The following is a 7,399-nucleotide window of genomic DNA, read 5'->3' on the forward strand; positions in this document are numbered from 1 at the left end:
GCTACTGGATCTCCAGGCTTGGCCCCCCCTTCCCACTGCTCTGGCACCTAGGGGCTCCTGCTAACCCCCACCCCCTGACTCCAAGAGGTCCCATCTGCTCTTGCCTCCTCTGCCTCCCTGGGTACAGGTCAATGCAGGGCAGTGGGTGTGTAGCACCCCCAGAACAGGAAATGTGTCCCAGTCCACACCAGGAATAAACACTGTTCTAGGGAAAGGCCAGACCATGGCCAGGTTTCAGGATGCAAAGTGCTGGGTGGGAGGACCAGATAGGCTTGAAGTCACAGTAGGCCATCTCCTAGGCATCTTAAATGTGCCACCATCCCCCAGGGGGCAGATTGCGGGTCTCAAGGCCCCTCACCAGGCAGGCAGCAGTATTCAAGGAACTGCCAGCTAGCTAGCAGCAGAGTTTGTGCCACTCCCACCCAATTCCAGGTGTCCTTGTGTGTCCTGCCCTCCCTCTCCAAGCATGGCTTGCCATGGCTCCCTCTTGCCCACAGTGCACTGAGGCAATTTCAGCCCCTCACTTAGCTGTTGTCCTTTGCATCCCTGTCCATCGCCTCCCACGTCTCCCACTCTAAAAACTAACCAAGTCTCCCAATGCCCACCCCGAGTCCTCTGCCATGGGCACAGACAGCCTCTTCCCCCACTTGAGGGGAAGGGCCCTAAAGCCAGCTTTCAGGCCCTTTCCCCAAATGGGTAGCTACAGGCATGCTGGCCACGCCCCTTCTGGATGCACTTTGTGGGCCAGCATGAGCCCAGAGCCCAAGTTGCTTCTTAGCCCATGAGAAAGAACATGAGCTCAGGGAGGGAAAGGGAGAGAACAAGGCAGTGGCCAAGTACCAGTTCCCCAAGCCCTGGTGGAGCTCCACCTTCCCCAATTCTATCCCTCCACAGCATGTGGTGGATAAACAGGCACAGAGGAGAAAAAAGACGCTGGATTTTCACTGTTACTGCATCTGGGGCTGGACTGCTGCCCTAGGCTCTGGGTGGCCAGTCTCCAGTTGACCCCAGGGGCTCAGTACACGGCTAAATAAAACTCCCTGGCCCACTAATCTCTCCCACTGTCATCAAAGGCTGGGAGGGAAGGGAGGCAGGTATACTCAGGAGGCTTCTAGAAGCTACCCAGCTGGAGAGAGGGGGGCAGGAGAAGGCAGAGCCAGGCCGAGAGAGGTCAGCCCTAGTGGGCAAAAAGATTCCCCCAAGGCACCCTCTCCTCCCCTCAGCCCATTGGGCACCCAGGACACTGCATACCTGGAGCACACCTCCCTGCCCTGAGTCACCTGGAGCCTCCTGCCCTGTCCCTGGGCTGGCCGCTCCAAGAGGAGACTGTCCTGCCTCCCATACTCTCCCAAGCGCCTGCCTGGTGGGGCCCCCATGGAGACAGCCCCAGAACTGAGTTGAGCTAACCAGGAGTCCCTGTCCCCTCCCCGGAGGCCACATCTGGCCCAGGCAGCTGTGACACATGTGGAGCAGCAACAATGGACAATGCCAACTGGGGGGAACAGGCCCCTGGAGACTGTACTGGACAGAGGCTGCAGGACTGACCAGGCCGGAGACAGACCCGCCCAGGCATGGGGTAGAAGAGAGTGAGACTGGGGCACTGTCCCTGTGAGGGGCTCCAGTGGAGGGCCAGCAGCTGGCGCCGGGGAAAAAAAAGAGCACCCACCAGGACCCCATGCTGCTGGGGGCAAATGGCCTGGGACCTGGCTGACCCACTGAGCAAATCCCGGAGGACACCCTGGCTGCAAGGCCCAGGCCATCAGCCAGGCTCACACACTGGGTTTGGAGGCCTGGCCACCCACCCAGAGCCAGTGGGGTGGTCACCCAGGCCCTATGCCCGAGTCCTGCTCTCCAATTGGTGCCAGGAGCAGAGGAGAAGTCCCTGCCCCGTGACCTCCCCAGGCTCACCCACCTCACCTGAGTCAGGGGAGGAGATGGCTGGTCAGCCTATTGGGAGCGTGCCAACCCAGCAGGGGGAGGGCCGAGCTGGCCACCCCCACCCCACAGCCAGCCTCCACACCTACCCAAGTCACGCTTCTGCACTGGACCCTCCCTGCTGCCTATCTCCCCAGGAGGCTGGGAGGGAGCCATGCAGGGAAACAGGAGCGCTGGACCCCCAAGGTAGCACCACCACCCCCTTCCTGACAGTGAGAGAGGAGTCCCAGCATGTCAACAAGGGGAACATTAGTCTGGGGACCATTGGGGTCCCCCCAACACGTGCAGCCTCATCCCACCCAGGGCAGCCCCCCTGGGAACCTCAATGGAGCCAGTGGGCCGAGGAGGAGTAACCACCAAGTCAGGGTCGGTGAGCATGCGGGGTGCTGGGTGCCAGCCTCGGGCCACCGTGTGCACTCAGCCATCTACGGCTGAGGACAGCCTCACCCCACTCCAGGGCCCCGGGCCCATCCCAGCTGCAGACAGGGCCCCGAGAGGGCAGGGACTGTCATGTACACCAGACTCCTCCTCAGGCCGAGGCACCTCCTGGGAGGGCATTCCTTGGCAAGAGGACACTGCTGCTTGGAGGTCAGGGTGGTTTCGGCCACCTCTGTGACCCACCACCGGCGTCATGGCAGGTCCCCTTGAGCCCAGAGAGGCTGCGACCAGGGGAGCAGAGCCGAGGAAGTCGCTGAGCAGTGGGCGGGGTAGAGGTTGCCCCTTGGGTCAGCACAGCTGCTGAAGACAGGCAGGGCACACACAGCCCGTGCTCACTGGGAAGGGGCCCAGGTCCTCGGGCAGAGGGTGAAGGCCACAGTTGGTCACTGAAGGTGGGTGGGGACAGGGCCTGGCTGGTGCTGTGACTGTGCCCATCCTCAGAGCAGGCCACTAGGAGGACCTCCCCCAGGGAAGGGTGTCGTGGTGCAGCTGGCTGACGGAGCACCCAGTGCCCTTCCAGCCCTCCACGGCCTTCGTGGGCAGGCGGCCCCTGAGGAAAGACTGCAGGGCAAGAGGGCCGTCCTCACTGTTCCTCCTGCCCATGGTGGAGGGACGGGAAGGTGGCTCAGCTCCGGCACAGGCCCGGGGATGCTGAGGTCAGCGATCAGATGGCCCAGCCCAGGAGCGTGGGGCTGCACTGGGCCTGAGCATCTCCACAGGAGCCCCAGGACCGTGTGTCGCAACACCCTGGCTGACTGTCCCCAGGAGTCATGACCAGGATCCCTGAAGCAAGGCCAGGAAGCATCACCTTGGTCTCTGCTTCTGTTCCTGGGAAACAGAGAGCCCGGCTCCCCTGAGACTCGCTGCCCTTGGGTTCAAGAAACCCACAGCAGCCTCGGAGGGTGCTAGAAGCTGTTGCCAAGGGCCTCGGTGTTGCCCAGCAGCAAGAGCCAACAAGAAAAGCCTCACTGCCCACAGATCTGTGTGACAAATTCAGAGACACCAAGTGTGTCATCGGGAAGTCACCTCTGAGCCCCAGCCAGGAAAGGGCGGGCATGTTTCCGGGGAAACGAGATGCCAAGGGCCTCCTTCAGCCACAGTGGGAGCCCCATCCTGAACAACTGGACCCTCGGCTGCCCCCCTCCCTGGCTGGCGCCTGCCACCACCACACCCCGCTACCAGAACCCAGCTCAGGGCTACCCGATACCCTCATTGCAGAAAAGGGGCTTGTCGGCCTGCACCTCCATAATGTGGCCCGCAGCTCACCATTGCCCGCCCCCACACACTTCACGGCTGCATGGTGGAAGGCCAGAGGGGAGGGCGGGGACAGGAGGGACCTAGCCTGTGTGCAGAGCGAGAGCACCCCTGCCTCAGGCAGGGCAGCTGCCCCTGTCCTTGGGGAAGAAGGAGTGGGGGCAAGACTGGGCCACTGGGTGGGGACATCGGAGGCCAGGGACATCCTGCGGCCCCGCCTGGGTGGCGACTGACAGGGCTGCTGTGTGGGGAAAGAGCTTCCTGCCCCTGGGCCTGGGGCTGCTACTGGCTGGGACTGCCACCAGGGCTGCAAACCCCTGCAAGGGCAGAGAGCACACACCGTGGGCACACGGGGGCTCTGACGCACATTCTTCTCTCTGGCTTCTCTCTGGTTGTGACTTGGTTACAACCCTTTAAAGACAAAGAGCCACTCCGCCCTGGCAAACACAGGCCCTGCCTGTCTTGATGCCGGGGCTAGAACTCGCCACCCCACATGGACAAAGGGCACGTTCTTGAGGGGCCTGTTCTGTGTGGCACCAGGAGTCCTCGCTCCTGGTCGCCCAGGTTCAGGAGCAAGGACACTCCTCAGAGCCTTCGCACTTGCCATGAACGGAACACCCCTCGCCCTAGTGGGTGCCGTCGTTCGCTCCAGCACAGTTCTAGGGTTGACCTGTGTGATCCATACAAATACGGCGGGGGTGAGGGAATGTCGCTTAGAGATAAAGTGGTAGAAAAGACTGGCTTCCATTTGGGGGCTGCTCACCTCTCTCCCCTGGCCTGGGGGGAGCCCTGCCTTGAGCAGCCCTACAGACAGGCCCCATGGGGGGCACTGAGATCCCCGCCACATCCCCATGAGTGACCTTGGAGGCAGAGTGCCCCACCACCACCACCACTAGGTAGACCAGAGGCCTGCCGCCCAGATGAAGCCTTGACTGCAGCCTGTGAAAGGCCCTGAGCCAGAGGTCCCAGCCAAGCCCTCTAGCAACCTTGGCCGATCTCAAGTGTTAGTCGCATCAGGGCGCTATGTTTGGGGCAGTTTGTTAGGCAGCAACAGGGAACTAATACACAATTTTAAATGGAGAATGGGCCCTGGCTGGGTAGCTTAGTTGGTTGGAGTATCATACTGATTCGCCAAGGTTGCGGGTTCAATCCCCAGTAGTAGCACATGCAGGTATCAACCAATGGGTGCATGAATGTATGGAATGGCAATTGATGTTTCTCTCTTGTTCTCTCTCCCTTCCTCTCTCTCTGAAATCAATAAATCAATATTTAAATAAATAAAAAAATAAATGGAGCCTGGCCAGGTGGCTCACTCGGGTACAGCAAGTTCCCGTACACCAAAAGTTTACGGGTTTGATCCCCGGTCAGGGCACATATGGGAGGCAACTGATTGATGTGTCTGTCTCTTCCACATTGATGTTTCCCTCTCTTTCTCTCCCTTCCTCTCTCTGTAAAATCAATAAACATATCCTCAAGTGAGGATTGAAAGAAAGAAAGAAAGGAAGGAAGGAAAGAGAAACAAAGAGAAAGAGTGAGAGAGCAAGAGAGAGAAAGAAAGAAGGAAAGAAAGAAAGCAAGAAAGAAGAAAGAAAGAAAGAAGAAAGAAAGAAAAAGAAAGAAAGAAAGAAAGAACGAACGAAAAAGAAAGAAAGAAAGAAAGAAAGAAAGAAAGAAAGAAAGAAAGAAAGAAAGAAAGAAAGAAAGAAAGAAAAAGAAAAGAAGAAGAGACTCTAAGTTAGTCTGAAGCAGACTGATAAGAACCCCAGAAGCCATTAGGAAAAGCCCGGAAAGTCTGATGACATGGAAACTAAACTCATCTGCCTGACCAAACACAAACTCCAAACCCCAAACCACCAAGTCAAGAGACAAGTGACAAAGTGGGGAAAAACAGTGGCAAGATGTGACTCAGGGCTCCTATCATTACAGTATAGAGAGCTTGAACCAGTCAGTGCACAGGGAACAGCCTGATGACCCAAAAGGAAAAGGGCCGGGGGGTTAAGGATGGGAAACGTGGAAAACAAAAGCCAAAGGTTATTGCACCATCTGTTCCCACAGGCAGCATATGCTCAGGTGCTGGGATCCCAGGGACAAACGGTGGTGGCCAGGGACTAGCAATGCACTTCACCTGCTGCTCCAACCAGGCAACAGGCCACTGTGGAGCCAAATACAGTCCGACAACTGACCACTGCAGAGACTGGCCAGTGAAGATGGGTGGCATTGCTGGGCAGTGACACCTAAGAGCTGGGAGACCCTCTTGGTGAGGAACTTTAGGCAGGAAAGGTAGAGGCGTCACACCAGCTACAGGGCAGGCCACACCCACAGATCTGACAATCGTCAGGATAGTTCCCAGGCAGAAAACTGCTTTCTGGTCTGTATGTGCCCCCAAATCCATGTTCTTGCTCTCAGGGCCCAGGTTCCTTTCCCATCCCCAAGCTCAGGGTTTGGGTCTTTCCTCTGCCTCATCAGAGAGTTCTTTCCATCCCCACAACCAGGCACAAATCTGATCTCTGTCTCTCTCTATGTCCAGATGTTATCAGATTTAGCCTGGGAATTGCTGAGCACAAAACCTGACTTCTTTCCCAACCTGGGCTGTGGACGGTGCCCTCTGTTGCTCCCAGGCATGGAAGCATGACTGCTGTTAAACAGGAAGTCCCTGACCTCTCAAGGGCTAGCACCCTCCTACCAGACCTGTGGGGACCCTGCAAAGGAGCCAGCCCCAAGTAGGGCAGGGGGCACACACCTAGGAGCTTCAGGTCTTCAGAGAAGTGCTTCTCGCAGTATGGTCCCTGGACTAGAATCATCAGCATCACAGGGAGATTGTGAGAGTCCCAAATTCTCAGGCCTCACCTCAGATCTGCAAGATCAGACTCTGGGGCGGGCTCCGTGGCCCGGGTTTGAACAAGCCCTCCAGGTGCTCTCGTGCACCTGCACCCTGCAGCGTGACAACTACCAGGATGCATGTTTTCTGATCACACCCCCATCTAGAGAAGCCACCAGCTCTCTCTGCAGGCCTCACCTCAACCTCCCCAGGTGAGAGGCAGGCAGGCACAGATGATGGCTGCATCGTTCAGGAGACGAACAGGCATGCTTGAGCAGGATTCCCTCCCTGAGAACCACCCCTGTCAAGTGCCATAGGGAAGATTGCTGCTTCCTGCCATCCTCACCTTCAGAAGCGTGCACATTCCCGGGTGACTAGCCTCAAGTCTGTCCACCTCTCCCTAGATACTAGGTGGGTCCGACAAGGAGTGTGTATGGGAGTGAGTGAGTGAGTGTGTGTGTGTGTGTCTGTGATGTGTGTATGTTGGCGGGCAGGCACATTCTGGGTCCAGGAAGGATGGAAGCTCCCATGAGCTTGGAGCAAGGCCACTCTCACAGGCTACGACTGGGCGGGGCCAGAGACAGAGTGACGTTGCCCTTTGCCATCCGGGTGGGGTAGCCGCCCTCCTTCCTGCTCACACGGCCCTGGGGACCCCAGTACACTGTCCCTTGCCATCTGGAGGGCCAGGCATCATCAGGACAGTGGGGGAAGCCCTGATGGGTGCCAGTTTGCCATACAGCGACCCCACAATCTCTTGGGGCCTTGAGTCGGCGGTGGGTTCTCCTTGGGGAGAGATCGTAGATCCCAGGTTCTAGGAAGAGTGCACTCGGGCCAGACCTAGGGCCCTTGGTGGTGGAGGGGAGGCGAGAGCATGGCGGAAACGAAGGGGCCGAGCATTTTCTGCGCACCGCTTGGACCTGCGCGGATTTCAGCACGCCCACCGGAAACACAGCC

Source organism: Furipterus horrens, unplaced genomic scaffold (assembly GCF_987537825.1).
Source record: "Furipterus horrens unplaced genomic scaffold, mFurHor1.1.pri manual_scaffold_55, whole genome shotgun sequence".
Taxonomy (NCBI): domain Eukaryota; kingdom Metazoa; phylum Chordata; class Mammalia; order Chiroptera; family Furipteridae; genus Furipterus; species Furipterus horrens.